Here is a 17013-nt window from a genome sequence, read left to right as displayed (position 1 = left end):
TTGAAAAGGAGGGGATATTTCCATGCTTATTCTATGAGGCCAGCTTTACCCCAATAAATAAGGCAAAGAAAGTTTAAAAGAAAACCTTATAATCAAAACAATTCTCAGCCCACTAAGAATTAAAGGGAACTTCCTTTAATTGATGAAGAGCATCTACAAAAAAATCTATATCTAAAATTATAGTAATGGTGAAAAACTCTAGGCTTTCTCCCTGAGATAACGTACAAGACCTGGGTGTCCAATTCTACCACTTCTATTCAGCACTGTGCTGGAGGTTCTTGCCAGTACAATAAAATAAGAGAAAGAAATTTTTAAAATCTAGATTGAAAAGAAAGAAGTAACACTGTCTTTATTCAGAGTCAACATGGTAGCCTATATAGAAAATGTGAAGGGCTCTACAAAAAACCTACTAGAACTAATAATTGAGTTTAGCAAGCTTGCAGGATATAAGATCAATATACGAAAATCAATTATATTCCTATGCACTAGCAACAAACAATCCAAAGCTGAAATTTAAAAAGCAATACAATTTGCAACACCATCAAAATATGTGAAATGCACAGATTTATATTTGACAAAAGATGTGACGCCTACACAATGAAAACTACAAAACCCCTCTGAGATTAGAGAAAGTAATTAAAGATAAATTAAAGAAAGTCTAAATAAACGGATAGATACACCATGTTCATGGGTCAGAAGATTCAATACTGTTAAAAATGTCAATTCTCCCTAAATTGATCTATAGTTTCAATGCAATCCCAATCAAAATCTCAAACCCAGCAGACTAGCAGACTTATTTAGGCACTGACAAGATGATTCAAAAATCTATATAGAAATGCATATAGAATATGGTAATACAACTTTGAAAAGAACAAAGTTTGAGGTTTTATACTACCTGAGTTCTAGATTTATTATAAAGCTAAAGTACTCCAGACACTGTGGTACTGGTGTCAGAATAGAGAAATAGATCAATGGAGCAAAATAGAGTCCAAAAATAGAGCCATATATACATATATATGTGTGGGGGTGTGTGTATACACACATATATATAACTGATTTTTGACAGCAGTTCAAAGTCGGTGAAAAAGGACAATCTTTTCAGCAAATGGTGATGGAACAATTGGATATTTATATGTAAAACAATAAATTTTGATCCATACCTGATACTCTACATAACAACTAACTCTATATTGATCATAGAATAAAATGTAAAACCTAAAACAATAAAACTTCTAGAAGAAAAAAATAAGAGAAAAATTTTGTGACCGTAAGATAGGCAAAGATTATTTAGATATAATACCAAAAGCATAGTTTGTATGAGAACAAACTGATAAATTGAACTTCATCAAAATTTTAAACTTCTGGCATTCAATAGAGAATGAAACAAGCCACAGACTAGGAGAAAATCTTTGCAAAGCATGTATTTTATAAAGACACATTTCCAGACTATGTAAAGAACTCTCAAAACTTAACACTAAGAAAACAAAACAACCCAATAAAAAATGGGCAAAAGATATGAATGGACACTTTGGTGAAGTGGCAAATAAGTACATAAAAAGATGTTCAACATCATTAGTCCTAAGGGAAATGAAAATTAACACCCTAGAAAATGTCTCTATACATGTATTAGAGTAGCCAAAACTTCAAGAGACAGACCATACCAAGTGTTGGCAAGGATGTGGAAGAACTAGAACTCTTATACACTGTTGTTGGGAAGGTAAAATGATACAATCACTCTGGAAAACAGTTTGGTAGTACCTTAGAAAGTTAAATGTACAGGTACTATATGATCTAGCCCAAGATAAATGAAAGCATATTTGTATACAGAAACTTATACATGACTGTTTCTACCAGCTTTATCTGTAATAACCAAAAATCCATCCACATAATGGAATACTACTCATTAAGAAAAGGGAATGAAGTATTGATACATTGCTACATGGATGAATTTTAAAATATGCTGGGTGAAAGAAAACAAACATCAAATAGCACATACTGTATTACTCCATTTTCTAAAATTCTAGAAAACACGAACTATAGTGAGAAAAAACAGTGGTTGCCTGGGCTTGAGGCTGAGAAGGGCAGGGTGATGGCAAATGATTCTGAGGAAACATTTCTGGGTGATGAATATGTTTACTATTTTGAATATGGTGATGTTTTCACAGGCATATAAATGTGTCAAAACTTATCAAATTGTGTAATTTAAATATGTACTGTGTATTATATATCAAATGTAACTCAGTAAAGCTGCATTTTAAAAAGTTAAACACATACCTATTATATGATCTAGCCATTCTTTTCCTAAGTCTTGATCCAAGAGAAACAAAAGTATATATGTACACAAAGACTTGTTCATGAATGTTCATAGAAGCTTTATTTGTAACAGTCAACAACTGGAAAAAGCCCAAACGTCCATCAACAGATGAACGAATGGATAAACAAATTGTGGTACACTCATATAAGGAATCTTGCTCAGCGATAAACAGAATGAACAATTGAGACATGCTACAACATGATTGAAGCTCAAAGTAAGTATGCTAAGTGAAAGAACTCAGACAAAAGAGATTCATTTATATAAAATTCCAGAATATGCAAACTCTTCTAGAGTGAGAGAAAGCAGATCAGTGGTTGCCTGGGGGATGGAGTGGGGCATGCTGGCGTGGAGTGGAGAAGGAGGGATGGATTACCAAGCAGCAGTTGGACACTTGGGAGTGTGATGGATATGTTTATCACCTAGACTGCAATGATGGCTTTGTGAGTACATATATGTCAACATGTATCAAATTGTATAATTTTATTATGTGTAGTTTACTATATGTCGACAAAACCTCAGTATTGAAAAATGGGTATGAAATAGTAAAAGCAGCAGGGTAATTAGAGAAATCAAGGGATGAGGATTCTGAGGATCTGGGTACAAGAAAGTGTTGACAGAAGAAAAAAGAAAGGACAAAAGTATTGGCGCAGCTAAATGGCTGTGTAACCGTCAATAGGTACTCTATCACTTCCGGGCCCCCATTTCTGATTTTGTGATGTGAAAATGGTTGGACTTGATGCTCTTTAACATATGTTCCATTTATAATAGGCTGTGCTACCATTTTTGACCATTGACATCAGGGTTCTTCAAAATAGACTTTAAAGAGACGGCAGCGAGCTTCCTTAAGAAGCTTCAAAATCCTTATCAACTAAAGAGATAGGCATGCTTCACTCTCCACACTTCCGGTCCCCTGGGAAGGGACCACACCCTCCCCAAACTGTGCAGGATCTCAGATCAAGTGCCCTAGGCAGTAAAATGTTTTCAGTGGAAACCTGATTTACTCTTATCTTGGTAGCTCCTACAGGCCTGCCATTCTGCTGACACAGACCCAGAAATAACTTTCTGCTGTTCTAATGAGAACACAACCTGGAAAATCTAAATTTGAGAGATAATTACCCTCTCTGACCCGGTTTTTCCAAAGGTGGTGGGTAGAGTGTGAGCAATATTAGCCTGTATCCTCCTTCTGGTAGTTATGAAAACTTAAACTCCTGTGTGGTTGTGTACGGTTACATTATAACTTATTAGTACTCAGGGTGAGCTCTCTTGGCTTGTTTTTTCTGATAAGAGCTGGGATAAATCATGACCCTTGGCTTGTCTTACTGATTTCCTGTTAGAGGTTGTGGACTTTATTGTTAGCCTAATGTGTCTCTGCTAAGTGCTTTGGGAAACACGTTCCAATGTCCAAACACAGTCCCACCCCCCAACCAAGTTCACAAGATAAAACATTCATGAGATAAAACACCCAATCTAGTGCTACTGTGAAAGTCAAAATATTCTGAGGCTTGTGATTGAACAGAGCTTAGGAGAGAGCTAGAGTCAGATAATGAACCCTCTCATTTGCTTCTGCATAGTAGAAATTTCCTAAAGGTACATAATGTTGATGTAACTCTAGGGTACCTGGCTCAATGCCAGGCACCAACGGGGGAGTCAAGCGGCCTGAGTTCTTGTCCCAGATTTACCACCAACTTAAACTATGTCGTTGGTCAAACCATGTAAGGTGTCTGGGTGGTCAGTCTCCTCTTCTATAAAATGAGATCAGGTGCTCCCCACTCCATTGCCTTGAGGAACCAGGTGAGTAACCCCAATGAGTGAAGGGCCCAGGTCGGGCTCTACAGGATAGGACAGGGTACCGTCTACCTGAGTGCGTTCAAGTTCCATTAAAACTGAAAAAATAAAACATGTGCAAAACAAATTTGGCTGTGGCCTGCAGTTTTCAAACTCTGGCTCAAACTCTGATTCAACGATCCCTAAGGTCCACTCCAGCTCTAAAAGCACAAGACTGCCCAAGCCAAAGTGCACTGGACAAGGTACATGTGGTAGCTTAGATCAAGTGTGACATCCAGTGGCTTATTTGGCTAATGACACTTAGAGACTTCCAATAGCCTGGGGAATTCTGACCTCTTAGGCACTTAATCTTGCTGAAAAAGATTTCAATTGAAGAAAGGGAACTAGAACTAACAAGTATTCTCCCCTGGGTTGTAGGCACTGTGAGAGGAACTTTCCCCGTTTATCCTACCCACACTCCACAGTGACACCAGTATTATTATCCACCAAAATGGAAAACAGAAGGAGGCATAGAGAACTAACTTGACCAAGCAATTTGCCAAGCTTGCAAGTAAGAAATTGTAAATACAGTCTGACTCCTGAATCCATGCTGCATCCATCATTCTGGGACTGTAGAGAACATGTTTCCAAATTTCTATTTTTAATGTGGAAGTTAGCCTGGGGAAGGTTAAGTGATGCCAAAAAGTTAACTAGCAACTAGGGAAAGGGCTGAGGCTGAAACCCAAGTCTCGCAGAAGATCCACCAATTAATTTTTCCATTATAAATTGCCCATAACAGAAACATCTTTTACCTCCACCAGGGCCTCTGAAATACAAAGATCCTTTGCTTTACTTCAGAGAAAAGCCCCCACTCTGACCACTGGAAGATTAGAAATGAACTTACAAACTGCTTCATACCAAGAGTTGGCAGTAGAAAGGAGAGAAAAGAACACTAATAATAATTTTTTAAAACTTGAATGTGTAGGTACTACCATTAATACAGGGGCAAACAGTCGGACACATTTTAAGCTCCCAAGGTCTCACTCTATACAAACTGGCATAATAATTGATGTCCATAATGATGACCCTGAGTCATTAAAGCAATTAAATTATTCTTAGAGCCTTATGTTTAATCAAGTAAGAAAATATGTAATCTAATTTAGAAAGATTTAACATCCAAAATAATGAGAGTGAACATTTTCTCTGCAGTTAAATAGCTTATCTTGAAGACTGGCTTTGGTTTGCCACTTTCTAAACCCTTGAGAGCAGTCTACAGGAGTAGTTAGATGACATCTCCTGTCTGGCCAGAAATTCTTCTACCATTAGTCTTTGGTTTAGGCTACAAATATGGGGGCACCATTCCCAGATAAGAACTATTTTTAATACCCTTTGCCTGTTTTGCCCTGATAAAATCTAGTCTCTTTCAGTTCAGTCTCAGAGCAGAGTCACATTCAAGAAGCAGGTTATAAGGAATCTCATTCTTTATATTTCCCAAGTAACTTTGAAGGGCATTAAAATATAAAGTCTACAGTAATCTTGGTAAGAGGTATCACCTATCCTCTCTATTTATTTTTCTCACACACTGCATCTTCTCTGGGACCTACCTCTTCAAAATCCTCAGGAAAAGTTTTCTCTGCTTCTTTACCAGCCATGCCTTGTCTTCTGCCTGGAATTTCTCCCCCATATTCATGTCCCTTCTAGTCTTCTTTACCATTTTAGTCATGCCCACTTGTCACAAGTTAACTCCCACTTTAGGGTTTGACTCAAATACAATAAAATCTCCCCTTCAAAGAACTCCCTGTGCCTCTCATTGAGAATGAATTCCTTCTTCTACTGCATCACAACTGCAATTTTAGTTCAAACTCGTTCGTTCTCTCAATTATGCCTGACATTTCAATTGTTCTTCCTATGCTCTATCTCCCTATTAGAATCGGAGTTCCTTGAGTAAAGGGACTATATATCTTGCTCTGTTTTGCACGTAGTAATCAAACAAGAAATACTGATGAATTTTTGAATACTTATAAGTTGCTGAATTAAACTAAGCATTTCAGAGAAACTCAGAGAAATCTCCAGTAAGTGTTTTACTTGCAACAATTTTCACTGAAGACTGTAAAATGAGTTTGTCTGCTTTGCTGACTTATGGCATCATTGAACTCCTAACAAATAATGCTCTTTGAGGATTTCTGGGTCCTTATTCATTCAACAAACATTTATTGAGTACCTACCATGTGCCAGAAGGTTCTAAGTGCTAAAGATTCCATGGTAAACAAAAATTCTCTCTCTCTCCTCTTTCTCTTGATGATTACACAAGCTTAGAATGTATACAGTTGGGCTTGAAGTTTATAAACTAATATTTACAACATATACCAGCTTTTCTTCTATGAAATGCAAATGAAAGGATGTGGTTAAAGGAGATTTCTGGAAAGCTAGATTTCAGTTAGCCAAGATTTTGCCACATTTGTTATCAAATGTAGTGGAACTAGCTTTTCTGGAGCATCTCCTTTACTTAGATTATTTGCTAAATTGTTTTAAATTATTTCATTTATATATTACAACCACTCTATGAGATACTCGCTATTTCCATTTTGCAGATAATTAAGCTGATCTTAGTTGAAGTTAAGAAAACAGTTCAAGTATGGCGTTTCCTTAAAAAACTAAAAATAGAACTACCATACGACCCAGCAATCCCACTACTGGGCATATACCCTGAGAAAAGCATAATTCAAAAAGAGGCATGTACCACAAGGTTCATTGCAGCACTATTTACAATAGCCAGGACATGAAAGCAACCTAAGTGTCCACTGACAGATGAATGCATAAAGAAGATGTGGCACATATATACAATGGAATATTACTCAGCCATAGAAAGAAACGAAATTGAGTAATTTGTGGTGAGGTGGGTGGACCTAGAGTCTGTCATACAGAGTGAAGTAAGTCAGAAAGAGAAAAACAAATACTGTATGCTAACACATATATATGGAATCTAAAAAAAAAAAAAAAGGTTCTGAAGAACGTAGGGGCAGGACAGGAATAAAGACCCAGACGTAGAGAATGGACTTGAAGACAAGGGGCAGGGAAGGATAAGCTGGGATGAAGTGAGAGAGTGGCATGGACATATATACACTACCAAATGTAAAATAGAGAGCTAGTGGATAGATAGCATAGACAGATAGATAGATAGCAGCCGCATAGCACAGGGAGATCAGCTCCGTGCTTTGTGACCCTGGAGGGGTGGGATAGGGAGGGTGGGAAGGAGACGCAAGAGGGAGGCGATATGGGGATATATGTATATGTGTAGCTGATTCACTTTGTTATAAAGCAGAAATTAACACACCATTGTAAAGCAATTATACTGCAACAAAGATGTTAAGAAAAAAAAGAAAACTGTTCAAAGACACACACCTGGTAGGTTCCACAGGCGACCCAGACCATGATTAGTGTAAAAGTGATTCTTTCCTGAAGACTGCTGCCTCTCAAACTCAAAACCGCCAACAGGAAAATCTTTGGAAGTAAAATTTTCCCCTGTTAAATTAAACAAGGACTAACACATATATATGGAATCTAAAAAAAAAGAAAAAAAAAAAAGGGTCATGAGGAGCCTAGGGGCAAGATGGGAATAAAGACACAGACCTACTAGAGAATGGACTCGAGGACACGGGGATGGGGAAGGGTAAGCTGTGACAAAGTGAGAGAGTGGCATGGACATATATACACTACCAAACGTAAAATAGATAGCTAGTGGGAAGCAGCCACATAGCACAAGGAGATCAGCTCGGTGCTTTGTGACCACCTAGAGGGGTGGGATAGGGAGGGTGGGAGGGAGGGAGACGCAAGAGGGAAGAGATATGGGGACATATGTATATGTATAACTGATTCACTTTGTTATAAAGTAGAAACTAACACACCACTGTAAAGCAATTATACTCCAATAAAGATGTTAAAAAATAAATAAATAAATAAATAATAAACCAAAAAAAAAAAAGAATAAAGGCTGTCATTTTTTTCAAAATTAAAAAAAAATAATTAAACAAGGAGGCCATTGGACTGAGGTGGCTCTAATGCTGTGGTGGCCTATGTAAGTAAACCAAAATCTAAGCCCGTCAATGTCTAGATTTGAAGTAGAAAGCTACAGAAAACCAATCACAAACAGCCCATTAGGCTTAAGCTGTAGCCAATCAGGTAATTTGCTTGGGCACTTTTTCTATACGAGTCTTTCTCCTGGTTCCTGTGTGCAGACAGCCCACTCAAGTCTGGTGCTGCCCAATTCCAATTGATTTCAGCTCAAATAAACTCTTAACATTTTTATTACGCTTCAATTTTAAAATTGCTTCAAGCAATTTTTGATATGCTTCAATATGCTTTTCACGCCTCTAACTTAAGTCAAGAAAACCCTGGCCATCTAAAAGAATAAAAATAACCCCATGTAAATCCGGTAGTTTTGCTCAGGGTCCTGTCCTTATGTGTTCCTCTCTCCCAAGAGATGTCTACCTGGGGAATTCCCTGGCGGTCCAGTGGTTAGGACTCCGTGCTTCCACTGCCGAGGACACGGGTTCAATCCCTGGTCAGGGAACTAGGATCCCACAAGCCACACGGCTTGGCCAAAAACAGAAGAAAAAAAAAAAAAGAAAAGAAAACAACTCTGTCTAGAATTTCCTCTGATGGGAAGAAACGTCCCACCCAGGCCCCTTTAACTTGTTTAATTGGAGAACTGCACTGTGTTGGGCCAGTTAAGAAAAGTCAAAAGCCTATTTCTAGCACAAAACTCAGTGCTTTCCAGGGATTTTATTATTAATCTATTGGAGTATAAATTTCACAAGTGCTACTCCATTCTGGCTTTGGATGTAAGACTGCTCTTATTCATTTCCTGTTAATTCTAACCAGGGATTCTTTACTCCACCTCTGCAAAAGTGATAGCAGGTTGACTGGTTAATAATTTAGAGCTCAAACAGTGCTCAAGGCAGCACTATAGATATCACCAACAAACATGGGAAGCACGTATTACTTGTATTGCTAAGTCGCATTACACACATGTATACATACGACCCCAAACTCTTATCAGAGCCACTATGCATACTCTTTGTAAGCTACAGCATGCCCAGCACCGTTCCCAAGACAACTATTTGCAAAGGGGCTTTGGAAGAAATACATTAAGAGGAACGTGCTGTTGCTATGAAGACTTCCGAGACGCTTGAACTGCAGTCGGGCAGAATCTCCTGACATTCTCTGAATGTGAGTTTGGAGTTGTCCCTGCTGCCATCTTTTCCTTGAAGTCGCCTGGGACACTTCTCACAAAGACAAAAGGATACATCCTTTTGTCTTTGTTCACGGCTGTTCCTTTAATTGTGCTTTTCACATTAAATTCTGAGTAGGTCCCTTATCTATCTTCCCCGGGAGACTAGAGCTTCTGAGTGTTTCAACCATCATCTTGCTAATATTTTATCCTTATTTGCCTGACGACTAATTAGGCGCTCAATAAACATTTGAGGAATGAAATAAAGTACATGTGAATTAATTGGCTTTGCGTAGCATCAGGAGACAGGAATAGCTTTAAATTTCAGACTCCTAGAAAGAACTACTTGAGATGTTGATGTGCACAAATGAGATTTTTCTCTACCTCATGAAGACCACAGAAGGAAAGAATCTAGGAAAGAACTAGAAAGTGACCCTGTGTGGTAGTCACACAGTTCAAGTTTATGAGGATTTCAGAGAACTCACTCCTGAGCTGCATGAATCCTAAAATAGCACTACAAGAGTCAGCAAGTTTATATGCCATGCCTAGGAGACTCTTAGTAAATATCTGTAAAATAACTAAAGAGGAATAGAGTGGACACCCTCTGATATTTGCAAGAGCAATACATAGACTCAAAAAAAAGATGAGCACAGGTTCTAGAGCCACCGATCTGTTTTGTTTGTTTACCTACCATTTATTATTCTGTGTGCCAGTCTTGTGTTCTATGCATTTCACATGTATTAACCACTCGAAGCCTCACAGTTTGCCTGTGAGATAGTTACTGTAAGCCTCATGATTTAAGATGTGATAACTAGGGCTTAGAGAAATGAACTACCTTAGAGAAATGAATAACCGTATAGCAAATAAGTGGCACAGTCAGGTTTCAAACCCTGACCCCCTGGCTCCAGAGCTGAGGTTATTAACCACTGTCATGGCCACGGAGGGCTGCCACTCAGACCTCCTTTAATTACAGCAAGCACGTGAGGTGTGACAAGGCCACACTTCCCCCGGGGTTCTCCCAGACAATGAGCAAAGCAGAGGCATTAGAACTGGGCCACCACTGCCCAGCACAGGACCCCTCTGTCAAGCAACCTTTCCTCAGAGTTTCCCTGTCAGCCTAACCCAGACCTTCTCAGGACTGCACCGTGGTCTGAGGATTTTCCAATGCAATCATTCCTTCCTTCCCTCCCTCTTTTCACAAATGCCAGATCTGCACCACAGTCTGAAGGTTCTCTAACCTGTTTCTGTTCCCTTCCCCTAAATCCTAAACAGGTATTTTCCCCAATAAAATCTCTTGCATGTCTAATCTCATCTGGGTATCTGCTTCTTGGGTGACACAGGTGTTACCAGAAGTGGTCCAAGAAAACAGGTAGTATTATGAGGTTTCAGGACTGGCTCATTCACTACTCAAAAGGCAGGAATGACTCCATCCTGCACAGGGCATAGATAGTCCCTGGCACAGGTGGCAGCCCAGTTGCTGAAGATTTCACTGGTGCTGACCTGGGAAATGCCCTGTTGGAAGGAAATGCTCTTAACAGTACAATGACTCAGATATTTGAAAGCTATTGGGGAAAAATTCCTACAAAGGCAAGAGAGTTAGTCATTACCAAGTTGTTTTAATGCTCCGCAGAGGAAAAGTGTGAAACAGGCTTGGCAGCTACTGGCTGAGAGAGAAGCAGAGGGCCTCTTTGGTAGCTTATCTCTTGCAGTGTGGAAAAGCAAACACAGCTGAGAAGCACGTTCAGAAGTTAATAGAGTTGCAGAATTCCAGAGACATTTCACTAATAAACAAAACAGCATTGGTGGCTCTAGAACCTGTTCTCATCTTTTCTTCATGTCTACATATTACACTTGGAAGTATTGTAGGCTGTTCACTCTATATCTCTTTATTTCATTAATATTGTGTCTACTATGCACAGTATATAACTTTGCTGACTCTTGTAGTGCTATCCTTGGATTTATACAGTTACTCACATTTAAATACACAGCCAAAATATGTCAGTTAAGCTGAAGCCTGGACTCTGGATGGGAAAACATGGGACCCTAGAATATGGGATGGAGATATTTGGGTGGATTCCCTCAGGGATTTTACTCTGCAGACCTTCCCCCAAGAACTTCCAGAGGTTGCCTTCACAATAAGAACTAGCATTTCTCCTGTGTGGGGAGACACTGCGGAAGCTTCTCCTTCATGAGGCAACAGATCACTCCCTAAGGAGATGCTCCCACTTTCTCTCCAGGACGGCCAGGATGATAGATAGGGTTAAATCCACCATAACTCAGCTTGGACCATGCTGGGTTTGATAAGAGAGAAAAGAAATTATACCTCCAGAAGGAATAGCAAGAATTACCTAGTAGGTACAAGCAGGAGCCAAAGGAGGACCCTGGGGTTGGATCGTGAGTATGCTTGATCAAAGGGCCAAAGTGTGAGGCTGGATAAGAAAGGACTGATTCGAAGGCACTTTTGAGACATAGGGATTTAACGCTTTGGGAAAGATCCCTAGAGAAGGGGCAAACTCATACTTACGATAGTAAATTTGTTTCCTAGTGCTGCTGTAACAAATTACCACAAACGTAATGGCTTAAAACAACTCAAATTTAGTATCTTACCGGTATAATCAGAAGTCCAAGATGGATCTCACCAGCTAAAATCAAGGTATTGGCAAGGCTGCCTTCCTTCCGGAGACTAAGGGGAAATCTGTTTCCTTATTTTCTCCAGCTCCTAGAAGCTGCCAGCATTCTTTGGCTCATGGCCCCTTTCCTCCATCTTAAAAACCAGCAGTAAAGTATCTTCAGACCTCTCTCTCTGACCATCCTGCCTCCATCTTTCCCTGATAAGAACACGTGATTACATTGAGCTACACCTGGGTAATCTCCCCATCCTTAATCTTAATTAAATTAAGGCCCCTAATTTAATCGCACCTGCAAGGTTTCTTTTGCCAGGTAAGATAACATACTATCAGGTTCCAGAGACTTTGCGGGGCGGGGGTGAATTTTTTGCCTAATACAGATGGATTGGGTTTTTTTAATATATATATAAATTTATTTACTTATTTTTGGCTGTGTTGGATCTTCTTTGCTGCACGCGGGCTTTCTCTAGTGGTGGCAAGCGGGGGCTACTCTTTGTTGCAGTGCACGGGCTTCTGCGGTAGCTCCTGTTGTTGTGGAGCATGGGCTCTAGGTGCACGGGCTTCAGTAGTTGTGGCATGCGGGCTCTAGAGCGCAGGCTCAGGAGTTGTGGCTCACAGGCTTAGTTGCGCCACGGCATGTGGGATCTTCCCGGACCACGACTCTAACCCATGTCCCCCGCATTGGCAGGCGGATTCTTAACCACTGTGCCATCAGGGAAGCCCCTCGAGGTTTTTTTTTATTGACTTGACTATGATTCACTTCCCAAATGAGACCTACGGCTGTTTACTCAGGTGACTGTAGACTGGAGAGAGGAGAACCCAGAGACTCTGAAGACAATTGGACACAGAATTTGAGTTGACACTGATACCCAGAGACCCCCAAAGGCATCACTGGCTCCTGTTAAAGTGGGGTCTATCAAGTGTCAGGTAATAAATGGAGACCTACTAAAGTCTGGCTTATAGGGCCTCTACCAGGTCCACAGACCCACCCAATGGTTACTGCTATTCACCTGAGCCAGTGGCGCTGAACAACTGGCTTTCTGGGCAAAGAAAGAAAAAAACATGTAATGCCTGGTAGGCCTCTTTGGGTTCTGGAGACAGGACAACGCTCACCTAGAAATGCTGCTCTAGTCGACATACGAGGTGTCAGGAGGCTGCCCGCTTGAGCGGGACCTGGAGTAAGAAAGGGCTCTGCGGCAGGTCCAGGCTGAAGAATAAGCAACCCTGTCCCTTGGGCCATATGAACCAAAAGACCCTGCAGTGTTGAGGTCGGTGGTGGTAAAAGACGTAGTGCGAAGTGCATGGCAAGCCCTAATGAGGCATCTGCAAAGCAGGTCCACGGGGGTCTGGAACCAGGCCATGTCATCTGCAGTGAAGAACCAGCTCTGGGCCTGTTACTGCGTCCTTGTAAAGATGAAATGCCCAGCACCTGCTTCTCATAGGATACAAACTAACGCAACCACTCTGTTAAATCACATCATCTCTTACAGCTCCCCTCCTCCGCGGACAAAGGGATGGTCTGCAGGAAGCTAGGCTAGAAGCCAAGCTGACAACCGCCCCCCCCACCCTGAGGCATTCCTTAGCCCTTCCCTTGCAACTGATATTATCTCCCCAGGAAGATGGTGCACGGTAACCCCCATTAGAGTGAGCTCCTTCCCCATCAAGTGCAGGTTTTGGTGTTTCAATGATTCCCCCAGAACCAAGAGGAGTTTTGTAGAGGAGCTAAATGGCAAGGGTCAATTTCCCCTCACCCCAAGCACCTGGATTCCTTGGGCAAGTAGACCTCTGGCAGGTTTGACCTTGAATCTCTGGAGTTTTGTACTTATTGCCATTTGGTTGCTTGTTTTCTGGTTGTTTTTATAGTTCTTGTTTCTTTCTTCTTCTTTTGCTCACTTCCCTTATGATTTGATGACTATCTTTAGTGCTATGCTTGAATTCCTCTCTCTTTTTCATGTGTGTATCTATTATGGGTTTTTGGTTTGTGGTTACCATGAGGTTCATATATAACAACCTATATATAACTATTTTAAGTTGATAATCTAATTCGTATGCATTCTAACTACCCTGCATTTTTACTTCTCCCTCCACCACATTTACTATTGTCAACATCATATTTTACATATTTTTGTTTTGTATATCCCTTAACTACTTATTGTGGATATGGATGATTTTATTACTCTTGTCTTTTAACCTTCCTACTAGCTTCATAAGTGGTTGATCTACTATCTCTACTGTATGTTTGCTTTACCAGTGATATTTTTCCTTTCATAATTTTCATATTTCTATTGTGGTCTTTTCTTTTCCACTTGGAGAAGTCCCTTTAACATCTCTTGTAAAGCTTGTTTAGTGATACTGAACTATTTTAGCTTTTGCTTGTCTAAAACTCTTTATCTCTTCTTCAAATCTGAATGATAGTCTTGCTGAAGAGAGTATTCTTAGTTGCAGGGTTTTCTCCTTTCATCCCTTTAAATATATCATGCCACTCCCTTCTGGCCTGCAATGTTTCTGCTGAAAAGTCAGCTCCTAGTCTTATGGGAGTTCCCTTGGGTATAACTAGTTGCTTTTCTCTTGCTGCTTTTAAGATTCTCTCTTTATCTCTAATTTTTGCCATTTTAATTATAACGTGTCTTGGTGTGGACCTCTTTGGCTTCATCTTGTTTTGGACTGTCTGTATTTCCTGGACTTGGATGTCTGTTTTCTTTCCCAGATTAGGGAAGTTTTCTGCTATTATTTCTTCAAATAAGAAGAAATACCACTTTCTCTCTCAATTCTCTTTCTGGGACCCCTAAAATGCCAATGTTAGTACACTTGATGTTGTTCTAGAGGTCTCAAACTATACTAATTTTTTAAAATTTTTTCTTTTTTCTGTTCAGCTTGGATGATTTCCCCTACTCTGTGTTGCAGTTCATTGATCCATGCCTCTTTATCATCTAATCTACTGTTGATTCCTTCTAGTGTATTTTTTATTTCAGTCATATTTTTCTGCTCTGTTTGCTTCTTCTTTATATTTTCTCCTTGTTGACATTCTCAATGTTCATCTATTTTTCTCCTGAGTTCAGTAAGCATCTTTATGATCATAACCTTCAACTCTCTATTGGATAGATTGCTTATCTCCACCTTTTTTTAGTTCTTTTTCTGAGGTTATGTCTTGTTCCTTTATTAGGAATATATTTTTCTGTGTCCTCATTTTGCCCAATTCTCTGTGTCTATTTCTATGCATTAGGTAGGTTGGTTATATTTCCCAATCTTGGAGAAGTGGCCTTATGTAGAAGACATCCTATGTGGCCTAATAGCATACGCCCCTCTGGTCACCAGAGCTATGTGCTCTAGGGGTGTCCTCTATGTGGGCTGCATGTGCCTTTCTGTTGTGGTGGGCTTACTACTCTGGGTGTGCTTGTAGGCGGGTCTGGTTGGTTGTGAGGCTGTGCCCTGTGCAGTGGCTGCAGGCCTGCTGGAGATAAGAGTAGGCTTCCTGCATGGTTGGCTGTGTGGCGTGGGCATGGGGAGGGGCATGGAGCTGGTGCCAGCCTTCTGGAAGGTGGGACTGGGTCCCCAGGGCCAGTAGTCTAGAGAGAGAATTCTAAAATGGTGCTTGCCAGAATGAGTGTTATTATGGTAGAATGAGCTCTCAAACATGGCTGCCACCAACATCTCCATCCCCAGGGGCAGTCCCTCTTGCCTCCTGGATCAGCAAGTGGGTCTGACTCAGGCTCCTTTCAAGCTACTGCCTCTGTGCTGGGACTTTGAGAGCACGAGATTTTGCATGTGCCCTTTAAGAGCAGAGTCTCTATTTCCTATAACCCTCTGGCTCGCCCAAACATAGGCCCTGCTGGTTTTCAAATCCAGACATTCTGGGAGCTTGTCTTCCCAGTGCAGGACTCCCAGGATAGGGAATCTGATGGGGACTTGTACCCCTCATTCCTTGCGGAGGACTTCTACAATTGTCATACTCCTCCTGTTTGTGGGTCACCAACTCAGGGGAGTAGGTCTTGATCACACCGTGTCTCTAGCCCCTCCTACCTGTCTCATGATTCCTTTCTATGTGTTTAGTTGTGGAAAATCTTTTCTGCTAGTCTTCAGGTCATTCTCATAGATGGTTGCTCTGTAAGTAGTTGTAATTTCGGTGTGTCCATGGGAGGAGGGGAGCTCAGGGTCTTCCTACTTCACCATCTTGGCCACCTCTCTCCTGATCAAACTGTTAAAATTCACTTTCTTTTTAATCTACCACTTGAAGACGGGGGGACATCCAAAACACCTTCTACAACATGGGTCAGACATACAAGTTTCCTCCACCATGTTAATAAATCTTGTCAATTGTATTCCTATGTCATTGTCTTTGTTGGGTTTTATAGACTCATAAGAATTTGGAGTGGGAGAATACAGATATTCAGGATCTCATTTGGTACTCAATTCAGCCTCAAGAACTAGGTACATTCACTTCCTTTTAACACCTGAGGAAACTGAGACTTTGAGAAGCACACAGAAAGCGAGAGATAGAGCCAGGAGTCAAAGGGCCCATCTTTTCCTGTCCTCTGTTCTAAAAGCCTGCTCTCATCCAGCTTTTCTATATAAAGTACCCAAAATAGTCTGCCTAAAAATAGCTTCTGGACGAGTGACCTTCTGGAGTTATCTGTTCTTTAATAGCTGTTCTTTATTGGTAAGGTACAAAATCTATGATCCCTTCAGGAAAGTGACTTTGAAAATTGAATCTCAGAGAATTAGACTATAAATTCTGCTTTCATGGCTAAGAAACCCAGTGCCTAGTACAGACCTGGGAAGAGACTAGAGGTGAAGCATCTTATGCAAATTAAGAATTACCTAGAGACATCCATTCTCTCCAGTTACTCTCCAAAACAACAGCAGCTTTGGAAGTAGATGGTTAAGTTTTTGAGGAGCAGCACGCAAAGACCATCTAGCACAGCAGGCCACAATTTCTTACCTCCAGGAGAAGAGAATCACTTGCTTCTACACGAGTGTACTTTAAAAGTGTCTCTACCCCAGGGAAGAACCAACTGAAAGCAGTGCTCTTATGACTCCCACCCCCTTGCCAAGCAGAAGATTCTGTCCTCAGCCATTAG

The sequence above is a fragment of the Balaenoptera ricei genome, chromosome 16 (genome assembly GCF_028023285.1).
Source record: "Balaenoptera ricei isolate mBalRic1 chromosome 16, mBalRic1.hap2, whole genome shotgun sequence".
In the NCBI taxonomy this organism is placed as follows: domain Eukaryota; kingdom Metazoa; phylum Chordata; class Mammalia; order Artiodactyla; family Balaenopteridae; genus Balaenoptera; species Balaenoptera ricei.
The sequence above is the reverse complement of the archived record's forward strand: the minus strand, read 5'-3'. Positions refer to the sequence as shown.